A 16,996-nucleotide genomic window follows, 5' to 3' on the forward strand; every position below is an offset into this window, starting at 1 on the left:
ACAGTAAATCCTGCACAGCCCAGGCACTGATGCTTCTAGCTCAAAGTTCCAAGACAATCAGTTCATGATGCCTCTAAAACGACACAAAGATGACAACAACATATCTCAATCTGCAACCACAGGAAAATATTGATGCAGCACACGAACCCAGCGACACCTTACTCGCCAACACACCAACACATACGCCTTGACCAGAACTATGGACTGGTGCACAAAAAAGGATTTGAAAACCATTGAGATAAAAAAGTTTAATCCTTTCTTTAACACCCCAATGAAATTAAAGAAATGATGCTTCACTTCACTGTGAAACACCACAGCTAATCCTAACCATCTCACAATTCCATACCAAGTTTTCGAAAAGATTGAACATTTGAAGATATGTTGAGACGATTCCACAATTCTGCAACCGCCGATGCAAGTGTGCATCAAGAGAAATAATCCCTCATTTGTAAAGATGAAATCTAGAAGAGATACAAAAGTAACTGCCAAACAAAAACAGCAACCCTTGACGGAATTAATTCGTGCCAAATTCAATTCGCTATCCTGAAGTGGTTGTAAATAACACATCAATTAAGTTGTTTATCCATATATCCATACATAGCTAATATATTGGAATCAATTTTTGTTTGGTTAATTTGATATCAAGGACACCAGTTCGATACTCTCACACGACACATTAAAATTTAATTTGTTAAAAAGGAAATATAACTTCTTAGGCAGGTGGTCAACGTCTGACTTAACAAAAGGTTTCTTAAGTATGCTGGTCAACAAAATGACTTAAGAAATTACATTAGAACTTTTTGTAGGCCATGTTACGTCGGTGTAACGGGAACTCGCCTAACAAAGTTAGAAATAATTACAGATCTGCCACCGCATCACTTTTTAAGTCAGGTGGCAGGCGAACTGAAGCACCTCAGCAGAACAAGTAAAATGCGCCAAAACAGCTTAAATTCTCACGTTCGTCTTGCAGAACACAAAATCACCAAGACGCAGCAAATATTACGTAAAAACATGAAAGATCCCAACGCTAAATTGAATGGAAAGTATGTTAACCTTAACCTCAACCTGCCACATGCTCCTCAGCACACCACCCATTCATAAGCCAAGTACCAAACAAACCTTGAAATGGCACAATTTAGTCTTAGTAGAACTGACCAAATTTAAGCCTTTTAACAGTTGGAAGTATTCGGACACACCCGATGGATCATTGCAACAATCTCCATCCATTTGCGTCATCTTGTAATCCAATATGAAATGACACAATTTAGGCATCCTTGTAATGGGAATCCTTGGCCACTGCACAAAACTAAAACATCTTTTAATCCATATATTCTCAAAAATGATACAAACTGATTATAATATAGTATTAAGGGAAATATAGGACAAGCATCTGTAAGAAAATATAGTATTAAGGGATGTAAACCGCCAACTGATTATAATATTTGCCATAGCCACACATTCTATAATATTTATGCATCTGTAGCTATTATCGTTTTTATTATAATCTCAAATTGTTCCAGATATCCAGAAATCAATTCGCTGCAAAATGGATAAACGGATATCTTAAAATTAACATGTTGCAGTGCAATTGAAAAAGGACACTTATGAAATGCAATAAATCCATGTAACCCTGTGAACATCAGATATGTACAACAAAATTACACTATTACAAGTAGTTGTAAAAAAACCAAGAATAAAGAAATAATAGTAGCATAATTCTCCAAACCAAGTCGCTGATCAGAATATCATAGTTACAAAGAGAGAATAGAGGAATTGAGTCCCAATATAAGAAAACAGACCAAGGCTTGAGTCCAAAGAGAATAGAGGAATTGAAAAGTTTACCAAAATATATCTAATGATGTCAAAACACAATACCCTGCAGTAAGCTTCACAAAAACTTCAACCAGAGGGTGATAATCATGCATCAAGCTTCGTAAAAAGGAAAAATTCAAATCAGAACTCCAGCGTGTTGCCAACAGATTAAAAGCAAAACACCCATTTGTACTCGAAGAATAATATCTGAAAAATAAGAGGAATTGGAAGAACAAGTCTATTAAAACCAAAATGAACTTGATAATAATATTAATTAAATCAAACAATAAAACCAGCAACTCCAAGAATGAAACCAAGCACAACCAAAATACCAAATTATCAAGCAGAAAAGAATAAGAATACAGAACATGAAGAAATTTGATTTATCTATATTGAATCTTTCTTCATTGTTGTCCATTTTATCAAGTCATTCTAGACATCGAAACTTCTTAGCCCGCTGCAAAACAGATACACGCGTCTCTCGATTACCAAACAAAGAGTTATATAAAAAAATTATACAAAATCTTGATGAGTAAAAGAAGAGTCAAGAGAAGTTTGATTCTATGAAATTCATAAAAAAGCAAATCAAGACGTAAATCAAAATCATACACAGTACTCTCAAAATCAGGAAATATATGCTCTCAAAATCGATAAAGATTGAAACAAAAAGAATTTACCAGAGATCACCAAATTAAAACTCTTGGCTACATGTTCTTGTCCATTTTATCAACACATTCTAGATATCGAAACTTCTTAGCCCGCTGCAAAACGGATAAACGCTTCTCTGAATTACCAAACAAAGAAATAGAAATTATAAAGAATGACTCACTGAAGAAATTTTATTATAAAGACTGACTCATTGAAGAAATTGAAGAAATTTGATTTATCTGGATGTGTTCTCCGTTCTCAACCATTTAATTTAATCAAGAATCGTAATTTGTTCTACATATCCAAAGACTTCAACTCGCTGAAAAATAAATAAACACATCTCTCAATCATCCAATTTAGAATTATATCCAAAATTTAGGCAAACAATTCTTCATAAAACAAGAGTAAATAGAGCAAAAAAATGTACGCAAACAGCCATTTCCTAAATAATAGCAAGAAAATGGAAATAATAAATTATAACAAAAGAAGTGGCAAACCAAGCTTGTCAAGAATTCCTCATCCTTGGGGATGGCAAAGAGCATTACTCTGGAATCTTAAATGCTTCACACTCATGCCCCAACACTATCCCTAAAAAAAAGACCAATTATATGCCAATGATGAGTAATGATAATCTTGCCAAGCTTTCAGAGAAGAATTGAGAAGCATGAATGTAGAAATGTTCAAATCTAAGTTCAGATTGTCAAATAAGAAATAGTTGAAAGTATATAACACAGACCGAAAAATGTATCGCAGAGGTACTCATCTCCAATTTCTTCACTTCGGACATAAAAATTAACATTTTGCAGATTTGAGAAAGGACACTTGTGAAATAAACCAAATCAATGTAACCCTACACCAGACATGTACAGCAAAATTACGACGTGACAAATAACTGTAGAAAAAACCAAGAATAAAGAAATAATAGTAGCATAATTCTCCAAACCAATTCGGTGATCAGAATTGCAAGGAACTTGCATTCCTCTCAAGTTAAGCAATTGCCCATTCACCTAGCACATTTTGTTGCATTCATTAAAAGATAAATGAGATGTCTCTGAATAAATAAAAAAATAAAAAATGAGATGTCTCATCATATTTCAAATGTGTGGTGGAAAACTTCTTTAATTAACCTATTATCTCATCAAGGCAAACATCGGAATATAAAAGCGAAAATTGGAAAACATGATGATTTAGTGTATTAATATATCAATTTTACAATCAATCACTTTCTCTGTTTACCTTTCTACCAAATCCTTTGTAGTAGGATGTAAAATCATATTGGACAATAATGCACTGTTTGGAGTAAACAAGCAGATCATTGAGGGGCTTGCAAGGATTGCTAACTTTTTTAGTTTTATTTCTCTGTTTTGAAAATAACCTGGATATATAGATCATATGTAACCATCATTAACTTATTAAATTAAAAAAAACAATATGGAAACAACATTAAGCATGGTTGTTGAAAGTTGATATGCACTGATTTGAAACTATCAAATGTCTAGCAGTCAAAAAATTTTACTCACATAATATACCTTCTACATGTTACAAAGATCCGAAAATATTATCAAAAGAAAGAGATTTCTTTTGTAAATTACCCCCCAGTTTCTCCTTTAGCTTTCATGTTCCTATCACTTAAATTTCATCTGTCTACCAAGGTTATGAAGACATGATAAAAGAAGATTTAAGTAGACACGATGTTGAAAGATTTCAGTGTGAATCATGTGTAGGGGATGAGGTAAAATTTCTTTGATGTTGAAGAATTCATCACCTACACATGATTTCAGTGTGATGGGGTAACACCCATCTGTACACGAAGAATAATATCTGAAGCCTAAGTGGAATTAGAAGAACAATTCAATTAAAACCATACCGAACTCGATAATAATATCAAATCATTACAATAAAACCAGCAAACTCCAAGAACGAAACCAACCACAACCAAAATACCAAATTATCAACCAGAAAAGAATAAGAATACAAAACGCGAAGATCAAACAAGAGGAATATAATATAGATCACAAAATTCAATAGAGATCACAAAATCAAACTAGAGAAACATGTTCAAAATTCAATTTGCACGTCTTAAAATCAAAGCCAAAAAATAAATAAAAATAGTAAAGAACGAATCATATTAAAGAAATTTAATTTATCTATATTGAATCGTTATCCATCCTTGTCCATTTTATCAAGTCATTATGGACATCGAAACTTTTTAGCCCGCTGCATAACAGATAAATGCATCTCTCGATTACCAAACAAAGAGTTATATCAAAAAATTATACAAAACAAAATCTTGATGAGTAAAAGAAGAGAATTGTTCCAGATATCCAAAAATCAGAAATAAGCTCACTTTAAAAATGGATCAACGAATATCTCAATATTCTTTTTATTTTTAACAGCGATAACAAATTTATTGAATGACAAATTATATCATAAAGAGTACACATATAATCAAACGAGAATTGGAAGAGCTATTAATTAAAACCCAAACAATTCATAGTAGGCGCAAAACATTAAAAATGAACCAAATCAAACCTCAACATCAGGAGACCAAAGTAACAAGTAAAAAAAAGAAACAGTGAACCTCCGTCTGCCACGGGTTCCATAGTGAAGCACATATTTATAGGCTCTCTCCCCTGCAACACCCACAAAGAAAACTCAGGAACCGACAAAAGTATATGCTGAGTATCAAAAAAATATTGAAATGTAAAGATTCTTAGAAGAGTTGACCAAATTTCCATCCAATTTGCAAGATCATGTAGCCCTATTAAATAATACAATTTTGGCTTCCACCTAATACTGAGGAGTCCTATGGCCACTCTAATGAAGAGGGTATCTTATTAGGTGTCTTCGAAGAGATAACCAAATTAAAGCCTGCAGATTATGTGTGACTTTGGCTTCCTCCTAACACAGGAGTCCCGGACCACTGTAATGAAAAGGATATCTTTTTAGGAGTATCACCGTCAACATCATCCAAATCACAAATAACAAAAGAAACCAGTAAAGTAAAAGAAGATTATAGAAAACCTCTCCTAACGAGTAAACAACACCTCCGATGTAACCAAGTCGTCCAAAATTCTTCATCTTGGGAAGAGCAGGTTCCGAATTCTGAAACACACAAACTCCAACACCAGAAGAAACACAAACTTCAACACACCAACCTGTCCACAAGCTAAGAACAATTCTTCGAAAACAAATACATAAACATATCAAAAAAAGACCAATTATATCCCAATGGCAATGATGAATAATGATAATCATGCCCAATTAGGCTAAGCAACAGTTAAAAATATATAACATACTGCAGAAGCACTCATCTCCAATTTCTCCACTTCGGTCAGCGAAATTAACATGTTGCAGTACATTTGAGAAAGGACATACACCAAATCCATGTAACCCTGTTACCACCAAATCCATGTACCCCTGTTAACACCAGCATTTACAACAAAATTACGCTGTGAAAAATAGGTGTATGAAAAACCATGAAAAAAAATAATAGTTGCATAATTCTCCAAACCAAGTTGCTGATCAGAATTGCAGGGAACAAGAATTCCTCTCAAATTATGCAATTGCCCATATACCTAATGCTTTAAGGTTTTGATAGAGATGCGGCTCATTGTTGCTTTCGACGCTGTCCCGTTGTTACTCTCGTTGCTTTTGATGGAGATGTATCAGAGTCTGCTGCTCCCGACACTCCTCTGGTCTCACCAACAATAACAACAGTAAACATTCACTTAGTACATTTCGTTGCATTCATTAAAAAATAAATGAGATGTCTCATCATATGTCAAAAGTGTCGTTGAAAACTTCCTCAAGGAAAAAATCTGAAAATAAAAGCGAAAAATGGAAAACATAAAGATTTAGTGTTGTCTTGAGTATTTCAAAATGAAAAATGGAACACTATAACCCTTTTGTATAATATATCAATTTTACAATCAATCACTCTCTCTCTCTGTTTACCTATCTACCAAATCCTTTTGTATATAGTACGATATAAAATCATATTGGAAAATAATGCACTGGTTGGAGTAAACCAGCGGATCATTGAGGAGCTTGCAAGGATTGCTAACTTGATTGACTCCAATGAGGTAATTACAATACAAATTGAAAAAAGGAAGCAACATTATTCCAACCAGATAAAAAGGAAGCAACATTAAAAAAGGAAGCAACAGATAAAAAATAACTTATTTAACACTGGTTGATTCTTATTAATGTGCAATTGGTATTGTAATTACCTTGAGGTAATTACAATGAGGTAATTACAATACCAATTGCACTGGTTGGAACCATCATTAACTTATTTAACAAAAAAAGGAAGCAACATTAAGCATGGCAGTTGAAAGTTGATATGAACAATAAATTATAACAAAGGAAGTAGCAAATCAACAGGAAAGAAAAGTGCCAAACCAAGCTTGTCAAGAATTCCTCATCCTTGGGAATGGCAAAGAGATTTACTCTGGAATCTTAAATGCTTCACACTCATGCTCCAACACTATCCCAAGGCTGAGCAGAAAGTATGTGAACCTCTTCCTGCCACTGGATCCCAGAAGCCACACATTATTATAGGCTGAACAGGAAGTATGTGAACATTCAAAACAAAAAATAAGTATTAATGGTTAAATCATCAAGGAGAAAATCCAGAAGACTAGACAATAAGAATCAACAGATAAAAAATAAAATGAAAATATTTCACATTACAAGTAGAGGTTCCAACATAAACCTGAGGCTTGACACTACTCAAATATTATTGTTCCAAAACACGTTGCACTGCAGAAAACAATGTCATTTTTCAATTAACATGTATCAAACCCAGAACCAAATCAAACCTCAAAATCAAATGACCAGAAAAAAGAACCAGAATACAAAATCGGAAGATCAAACAAGAGAAAGAAAATGATAACACCAGATGAAATAAAATATCAACAAAATATGCTTTTGAATGAGATGTGCAAACAAAAACTTGAGGCTCCATTGCTATGATGAAAGAACATCATTATTTTGACAAAACCACACTGCATAAGAACAGGTACACAACATTCAATTTTTGTCTTACATTCAAAGCTCAAAAGTAAAAATAATAAAGAATTACTCATCGAAGAAATTTGATAATCGCCATTACATCCCAATGATGAATCGCCATTATCTGATAATCTCGCCCAAACTTGCAAAGAATAATCCCAGCAGAAATGTTCAAAACTAAATTTGCATTGCCAAATTAATCCCAGCAGAGAGGAAAAGTTAACAAAGTGTAAAGGCTAGGCTTAGCAGACTAAATATGAGTTAGTATTGGGTCTTGACAAATATACACAGATTCTCAAGAATGAAATAAACTTGAAAAAAAATAGTATTAAAGCAATTGTAAGAAAATATACACCATGAAAGATGCTTAATAAGTAGTATTAAACCAAACCCCCAACCAATTATAATCACCGCCATAGTTGCACATTCATTAATTTCTCACCTGTAGATCGAGAGAGTAAACAACAAGAATCAACAGAGAAACAATGAAGTAAAATTAACATAACCTAACCAAGTTGTCCAAAATTCCTAAATCCTTGGGAAGGGAAGAGTTATTCCAGAAGTTGTGTGCAAAACCACGGAGTAAATCTGAAGTTACAGAGAGAGGTACCAAAATCGCGAATCAACATTACAAAGAGAGGACCGCCAAGTTGTCCCAACTCCTAAAGAATCATGTAAACTTTTGCACTGTCAGAAATCAGATAAAAAAGCCAAACATAGACCAAGAAGTAAATCGACTAGACAATAAGAATAGAAATGAAAATAAAAATAGTTCACAACCCAAGTACATGGTAGCAAAATAAACCTGAGGCTTGATGCTGCTTATAATGTTATTGTTTCAAAACACACTACACTGCAGAAAACAGCGTGTCATATTTCAATTCACATGTATGGCGGTCTAAGCCAGAACCAAAATCAAAAGACCAGAAAAGAATAAGAATACAAAACATGAAGATCAAACAAAAGAAAGATAGAACCAGAAGGAATCAGTGTTCACAAATTACCATGCTGATTCATAGATATCAAGAAAATATGCATTCGCAAGCGATGGAGTTATTGAAACCTGAAATACTTTAAAAGAGAGAAGCAAATCAAAACTTGAGGTCAACATTTTTTTGATTTTGACAAACCATGATGCAGAAAAACAGGTTCATAATTCAATTTGAGTGTATGTTGAAAGCCCAAAAATAAAAATAATAAAGAAAGAATGATTGAGGAAATTTGATTTACATCTGTAGTAAATTTGATTATGCATCTGTAGTAGCTATTATCGTTCTTATTCATTATAATCCCAAATTGTTCGAGATATCCAGAAATCAGCTCGCTGCAATGGATAAACAAAAAGAATTTACTAGAGATCACCAAATTAAAACTTTATGCTCCATGTTCTTGTCTATTTTATCAAGGCATTCCATCGAAACTTCATAGCCCACTGCAAAACGGATAAACACATCTCTCGATTATCAAACAACGGATTATATCAAAAAATTATACAAAACAAAATCTTGATGAGTAAAAGAAGAGTCAAGAGAAGTTTGATTGTGTGAAATTCTAAGAGCATATCCAGACGTAAATCAAAATCAAATCCTCTCCAGCAACACCTAAGAATAAATAATAAATCATGAAATTTATGCTCTCAGAATCGATAAAGATTGAAACAAAAAGAATTTACTAGAGATCACCAAATTAAAACTATTGGCTGTGTGCTCTTGTCCATTTTATGAATGCATTCTAGACATCGAAAGCTCTTGCCCGCTGCAAAACGGATAAACATATCTTTCGATTACCAAACAAAGAATTATATCAAAAAATTATACAAAACAAAATCTTGATGAGTAAAAGAAGAGTCAAGAGAAGTTTGATTTTGAGAAAAACATATCAAGACTTAAATAAAAATCATATCCTCTCCGGCAACACCTAAGAATAAATAACAAATCATGAACTATATGCTCTCAGAAATGCTAAAGATGGAAACAACAAGAATTTACTATCGATCAACATCATATCCTCACTATCAATTTAATATCATGGTGTGGTCAATATGAAACGTCACAATTTAAGCTTACTAAGCCTACTTCAATACCAGAGGAGTTTGTGGGCCAATGAAACAGGTCATGATAACAAACACCACCTAACCAAGTTGTTGAAAATCCTTACCTTGGGAAGGGAAGAGTTACACCAGAATTTTGTATGTTAACCACTGAGTTTAAACGTTACAGAAACTCGCAAAAACTTCAACACTGGAAGAATATGATAACCTCACCTTAAGCTTTCACAAAGGAATCAAGTGTGGATGCTGAAACAACTATAATGAAATGTGAAGAATTCAAATATGAGTACAGATCACCAAATTAAAGCCTAGAAAAAATATGCAACACAACCAACTGAACATTATAGTTCACGTGTAAGGTTGATTCCTCCACATAAGACACTTAAGACGGTGATTCAAAAGGTTCGGTGTTTGAAAAAGCAGAAAACTTTTGTGGTATACAAAACCCGTGTAAATCTTACTCTGTTAACACCACAAGAAAATTAATATTAGGCTGTAACAAACAGATTGTAGAAAAAGAACCAAGAAGAAAGAACAGTACCATAGTTCTTCAAACCAAGTCAGAAATCAGTATAACAAAGATAGGCCCACCAAGCTCTCCCAAAACACGAAAACAAAAACAAAATAAAAAATCTTAAATCATGCATAGTTTTCAACATTAATAAGAAAGAATAAGTCGTAATGGTAAATCATAGAGGAGCAAATCCAGAAGACTAGACAACAAGAATCGTCCAGATAAAAAAAGTAACGAAAATAATTCCCATTCAAAGGAGAGGTACCAAAATAAACTCGTGGCTTGATACTAATCAAATGTTATTGTTTCAAAACATAATGCACTACAGAAAACGTCGTTTTTCGATTAACATGTATCAAAGTCAGAACCAAATCAAACCTCAATCAAAAGACCTAAAAAAAAAAAAAGAATCAGAATACAAAATGGGAAGATCAAACATGAGAAAGAAAAGTATTATCATCCGTGCAACACCGGAGGAAATAAAATATCATTAAAATATATGCTTTAAAAATAAATATGCAAACCAAAACTTGAGGCTCCATGATATGATGAAAGAAGATCATTATTTTGACGAACCACACTGCAAAAAACAGGTTCACAATTCAATTTGTGTCTTACGATCAAAACTAAAAAACAAAAGGAATAATGAACGACTCATTGATGTAGCCATTATCATTCATATCCATTATGATCAAGAATTGCAAATTGTTCCAGATATCCAGAAATCAGAAATCAACTGACTACAAAATGAATAAACGAATATCTTAATATTCTTTTTAATTTTAAAAGCAATAAGAACATTTATCAAATGACAAATTATATCAAAAAGTTCACATGATCAAACGAGAATTGGAAGAGCAATCAATTAAAACTCAAACGATTCATTCGTAGCTGCAGATCATTAAAATATGAACAGAAAGTTCCAAGATCGAAACCAACAAGAAGAACCAAATCTAACCTCAACATCAGGAGCCAAGGTTGCTTTTAGGACCGGATATGTTTTTATGTTAGTTCTGGTGCAGTATCGTGGTCTTCTAACCTCAACCGGTTCTAAAAATAGAATGTTAAACATTAAGATCAAAACACCATGACAAACAAAAAAATCATGTCAAAGGATGCATGCAGAAACTAATTACCTGTTGAAGAGTTGAACATTAATATATGAAAATGTTTGAGAGAAGATCTTTTGGACTAGGACAGGAGGAACCTTAAACCCAAAACAATATATTATGTATACGCAATTTTTATAAATAGCATAAACGGCTAGTGTAAAAAAAGTAATTACACGATACTCAAATTGTTAAAAAGCCATAATATTAGTTTCTTAAAAAGATCTCTTTCATAGTACAGAGAATAGTGTTGAGAGATTCAATAATACTCTGCCAAAAAATAATATTAGCTTCTTCAAAAAATAATACTCTGCCAAATGACCCATGGGAAAATCTTTACTAAAAGATCGGCCAGATCTTAAGACTCCCTTAGATGTCCTTGGTGCCTATATATCAGTAATACGAAATAAATAGTATTTTGAAAAAAAATATATGCTAAAAACTTTATTTGAAACACAATTTTAGAACAAGTGCCAAAACTTAGAAGACAATTACAAGAAGAGAATGTAAACCAGCCGGATACAATGAAAAACTGGAATAGCACACCTACCGAAACACACATATAGCAGTATTAGGGACCTAACAACTATATACAACATAATTCTACCTGTAATTGCTATACAAATAAAAAAAAAAGCCAAGCATCCTATGGGATTAGTAAACCACAAAGAAATCGGAAATCTGAAACCAGTCTACTTAGCACTTAACCAACTCCAGGATTTCAAATTTACGACCTCTAGAATCTTATGACCATCCGGAGAAAAGACATCGGAAGACCGGAGTCCTCTTAGAAATTTCTAGAAACAATAAAGTATCTCGAAAAGGCAGATATTATATATGGACAAGATATGAACTTAAAAAAATATATATGGAGAAGATATGAGAACTGAGGATTATAATAAGACATTCAACTTTATTTATCCCATTCAGATTCAGTTAAACAATTGTATTCAAAATACCTGGATACATAACGAAATAAATGATGCCAACTCTTTCTTCAAGTTGTCCCACAAGATACCATATATTTTCTCCGCGTAGGTTGTGAGCTGTTGCTTGAAAAGCAAAGCAGGATACTTAGCCTCTACTTTGCGTACAACCTCCGATGGGGTAGGAAGGTTGGCAGACGAAGGAGATGACCGAAAACCCTGCAATTCAGGTAAGGTAACAAATAAATATGAAATCTTTTAATTGTCAAAGGGAGAGTAGATTACACTGTAAGATTATTATTACCATAGTCGTTCTGCCAAATAGGGATGTTGGATTTGGTGGTTTTCTAACTGGGGTTGCGTCATTTGAACCACCGGATTTTACAATACAAAAAAAGTTATATTGGATAAGGGATCCATTACGTAATTTTACAATACAAAAAAAAATATATTATAGACTTTCACTGAAAATTAGAATCATATAACAAGGATTAATTCTCCTAAAACCTCAAGTTATTAGGGGAAGGTTCAAAGTACTATACTTGTATATTTCTAAATAAAAAAAAATTACCTCAATTGCAGAACCAATCATCTGGATAAAGCGATCAAATACACTTGTCCTTTCAGCTTCAAATGATTTCCAGTGGAGAAGGCATTTGTAAATGGTGAATGCAGCAATAGGCTTTCCATGATGGAATCCAATATTTTTCATAACACAATTGATAAGGGAATCAACATTTTCCTTCATTTGAAATAAGAGTTAAAAAGACGAACATAGTAGCATAAAGAACTGGAATATTAGATGTAAAATTTTAAGCACACACATGTTGACTTTTTCACAGGTGTGTCGGTCTGTGTTTCCTGCAAAGAGAACTCATTTGAGATGCCATTCAACATAACAGCTGGAATGCTATAGAAAGAGAATGTAGACAAAAGTAGATATATACAATAGCTTTCTGATCTTCTACCAAATGATGACCATTTTCCAACTTCTTCTGCAGATAAAAATCAATAGCCCAAAAGATTCACACTTAGATACAGAGAATGCATAAATACATACTTAAGAAAGCACAATTTACCTCATATACATGGGTAGAAAGGTGCTCTGACATCGTTTTCACAGAGACTGTTGCCGAAGAACTTGATTTTCAGATTCCATATCTCAGAATATATAACAGGAAGATCAAACATGAGATACTCCCTCCGGTCCTATATATAAGAAATATTTCATTTTTTAGATTCATTGTAGAATGGATGTATTTAGACTATATTATTGTCTAGATACATGAATTCTACAATGAATCTAAAAAGACAACTTTTTCTTATATATAGAACCGGAGGGAGTAGAAAAGTATTATCAAACCAGAAGAAATAAAATATCATGAAAATATATGCTTTAAAAATAAATATGCAAACCAAAACTTGAGGCTCCATGCTATGATGAAAGAAGATCATTATTTTGACGAACCACACTGCAAAAAACAGGTTCACAATTCAATTTGTGTCTTACGATCAAAACTAAAACAAAAATAATAAAGAACGACTCAATGAAGAAATTTTATCTATGAATTTGTAGCCATTATCATTCTAATCCATTATGATTAAGAAATTTTATCTATGAATTTGTTCCAGATATCCAAAAATCAAAAATCAGCTAACTACAAAATGAATAAACGAATATCTTAATAATCTTTTTTTTTATTTTAAAAGCAATAAGCACATTTATCAAATGACAAATTATATCAAAAAGTGCACATGAACAAACAAGAATTGGAAGAGCAGATCATTAAAATATGAACAGAAAATTCCAGCAAAGAACCAAATCCAACCTCAACATCAGGAGCCAAGGTAATCTAACAAGAGGAAGATAGAACCAAAAGGAATTCTGTTTATCGATTACCTCACTTTTAGAACTAAAGAGAAAATAACTAATCAAGAACTATATGCTCTCAGAATCGATAAAGAAATAACAAAACGAAAATAATTTACAAGAGATAACCAAATCAAAACTCATAAAAACATTATTTTGGAAACCACGCCGCAGAGAAGTAGATTTACTATTAAATTCAATTATGAACAAAGCCCAAAACTAAAAAATAGTAAAGAACAACTCATTGAAGAAATTTGACTTATATCTTTATTATCCAAGAAATAAATGCAATGCTAATATTAGATAGATTCATAATTCTAAACAAAAATAAATACCAACACTGCCACATTATACTATGACACCCTATTCCAGAACAAACAACACTCAAGCAAAGAAATAACCCGTAGAATCCAAAGGCTCAAAGCTTCCAAATCCCACAGTACAATCATAGCTCTCTCCCCTGTAACACCAAAGCAAAAACAGGTCCTTGTAATAAAAAAACAGATCCTCAAAAAATACAAACAAACGTGAAGAATTCATAATCAGAGTAGAGATAACCAAAATGAAAGTGCAGATTCTTGTGCCAAACTAAGTTGTAGGGAATTCCTCATCCTTGCTTCACTCGTACTTACATTCCCGATACATATACATTTATAGGCTCTCGCCCCTGTAAACTCTGACACTATCCAAAATCCCAAGCTAAGTATTTGAACCTCTGGCTGCCATGGGTTCCATAGTAAACCATACATTTATAGGCCCTCTCCCCTGTAACACACTAACACCCACAAAGAAAACTCAGTATATATTGAGTATAAAAAAAAAGACCAATCATCATCACTAACTTACCAATGGATAACATAAACTAAATTAAATCAATTAATCAATTAATCAATGAAAGAGATTCAACAAATAATATAAGAGAACCTTGTTATTCTCATTAACTGCTGCTGCTTGAGCATTGGCAAGTAGTTGTGCACAAAAACTCCTAAAAGAATCATCAAAATCAATAGGGAATCAGAGAGGGAATCTCAAAATCAGAGAGAAAATCACAAAATTAGATAGAATGTGAGAGAGAGAGAGATAGGGAAAGAACCTTGTGACAAGGCGATTTGGCTTGACTTCAACACCTTTTAGAGTGACAACATTTCCAATATCAAGAAGTGCTCTTCGGTTCCTTTCTTAAGCTGCTGCACCGTTCTCTTTCACCGGTTTCCCTCCCCCAATGGCAAAATAATTAAACCCAAAATCTCAGATCCAAACAAAAAATCCAGAAAAAAAATCAAGACCCTTTTGTTGGATTTTGGACAAAACCCTTAAAACATGAAACTAAAGTTCCAATCTTGGAACGAAACATTGAACCACAGAAAAATTAATGAAACATCAAATAAAGTTCCAATCTTGGAACAAAACATTAAACCCCAGAAAAATGAATGAAACATCAAATAAAGTTCCAATCTTGGAACAAAACATTGAACCACAGAAAAATTAATGAAACATCAAAATTAGTATGATTGAAGAAAACACACACCTCTGGGTTGTTGTTGAGGAACAATTCTTGAAGCCATTGCAAAACTCTTGTTGTTGTTGTTGTTGATTTTTTGTATGATTGATTCTTGGTGGTAGAATCAAAGACTGTTGTTCTCTTCTGTGATTGTAGAATGAATGAATAGGAATGAGAGAATAAGAATGAAAAACCCTATTTTTGAAGCAACGGTCGAATCAAAAAGTTGTTGTTGTTGATTTTTTGTATGATTGATTCTTGGTGGTAGAATCTAAGAGTGTTGTTATCTTCTATGATTGTAGAATGAATGAATGAATAGGAATGAGAGAATGAGAGTGAAAAAAAACCCAATTTTTGAAGCAACGGTCGAAGTTTCGGATGATTTATAGCGATTTGGATCCACAGCTGCAAAATTGTCTACCGCTATGTCTGCTGCATAAACCTTTACCGTTGGATTAATCCAGTTGCCTAGATTAAAGATGATAATGTGTACTAAACCGCTCCTAAAAACAAAAGAGATGATCCGTCAATCGGTGCACACGAAGACGCCAATCAGTGCACGACGGCAAAGACGAAGACGCCAATTGAATACCATCACACTGGGCAATTATCTCCACTATATTTCTTGTGAGAGAACCCAATTGCATAAATCCCTAAATTGTGTCTTGGTGTTGTTATGTGATTGAATTGTAAATTCTAATTTTAGTTTCAACTGAATGCTTTATTCACTGGTTTTGATTTGTGTGAATGGGGAAATTGGATTTTTTAATACTTTTTTATTTTGACGCAAAGTGATTAATACATGATGATATATATAGAGAGAGGAAATTATTTCTACCCTACGTTTATACCATTACCCTCTACTAACAAAACTAATTTCCAATTTTATCCTTTTTAATCATTTAACTTCACCCTAAAAAAAATTGTATAAAAAAATAGACAAATTCTAATATAGACCCTTGTATCAAGTGGTCTATGATGGACAATGATGCACAACAAAACATATACCTTTAGATTATTTTTAACCCATAGTATTATTTTGTACGTTCCATACAAGATTTTTTTCTCTCTCCTCCCTATATGTGATTGGCGCTGACATGAACAAGACCATTTCTTTTTCTTTTCTTTTTTTTTTATATAATAATAGGACCATTTTTTTTCTTTTAGGTACAGTAAACTAAAATATATTAATTAATTAATTTTATAAAAAAAATAGGTTTGGTGTGATAAATAATTTAATTGTCTTCGATCACCCAAACTGACTGACTTGTGGCAACCTTCCGGCCGCCCAACAACCTATAACGCTAGTCACTACTCCCACTGGGCTAGGAAGTAAGCCCCACAACCCGGGGATCGAACCCAACCCAGGACCAAATGGTTAAAGGACCCGACAATCTATCACTTGTGTCACACTATGTTGGTAATATTGGAGTATTTTTTTATTTAATTAAAATTTATTTTTCTAACCCTAGTATAATATATATATATATATATATATATATATATATATATATATATATATATATATATATATATATATATATATATAT

General features: G+C 32.9%; 1 long non-coding RNA gene across 1 annotated transcript; it reads right to left on the reverse strand.

Annotated features, from left to right (window-relative positions):
* Positions 1 to 1,605: 1,605 nt before the first annotated feature.
* LOC123888923 lies at positions 1,606 to 16,207 on the reverse strand. Its single transcript, XR_006802375.1, has 25 exons — positions 15,039 to 16,207; positions 14,870 to 14,930; positions 14,347 to 14,720; positions 13,492 to 13,547; positions 13,155 to 13,284; positions 13,023 to 13,070; positions 12,900 to 12,936; positions 12,647 to 12,817; positions 12,380 to 12,426; positions 12,109 to 12,294; positions 11,177 to 11,247; positions 10,999 to 11,090; positions 8,707 to 10,620; positions 8,481 to 8,539; positions 6,039 to 8,329; positions 5,485 to 5,880; positions 5,188 to 5,383; positions 4,993 to 5,093; positions 3,697 to 3,835; positions 3,404 to 3,467; positions 3,197 to 3,310; positions 2,958 to 3,048; positions 2,669 to 2,779; positions 2,490 to 2,573; positions 1,606 to 2,269 (listed from the first exon to the last, which is right to left on the reverse strand). It is a non-coding gene; the product is annotated as an uncharacterized LOC123888923 (long non-coding RNA).
* Positions 16,208 to 16,996: the final 789 nt, after the last annotated feature.

Source organism: Trifolium pratense, linkage group LG6, assembly GCF_020283565.1.
Source record: "Trifolium pratense cultivar HEN17-A07 linkage group LG6, ARS_RC_1.1, whole genome shotgun sequence".
Lineage (NCBI taxonomy): Eukaryota > Viridiplantae > Streptophyta > Magnoliopsida > Fabales > Fabaceae > Trifolium > Trifolium pratense.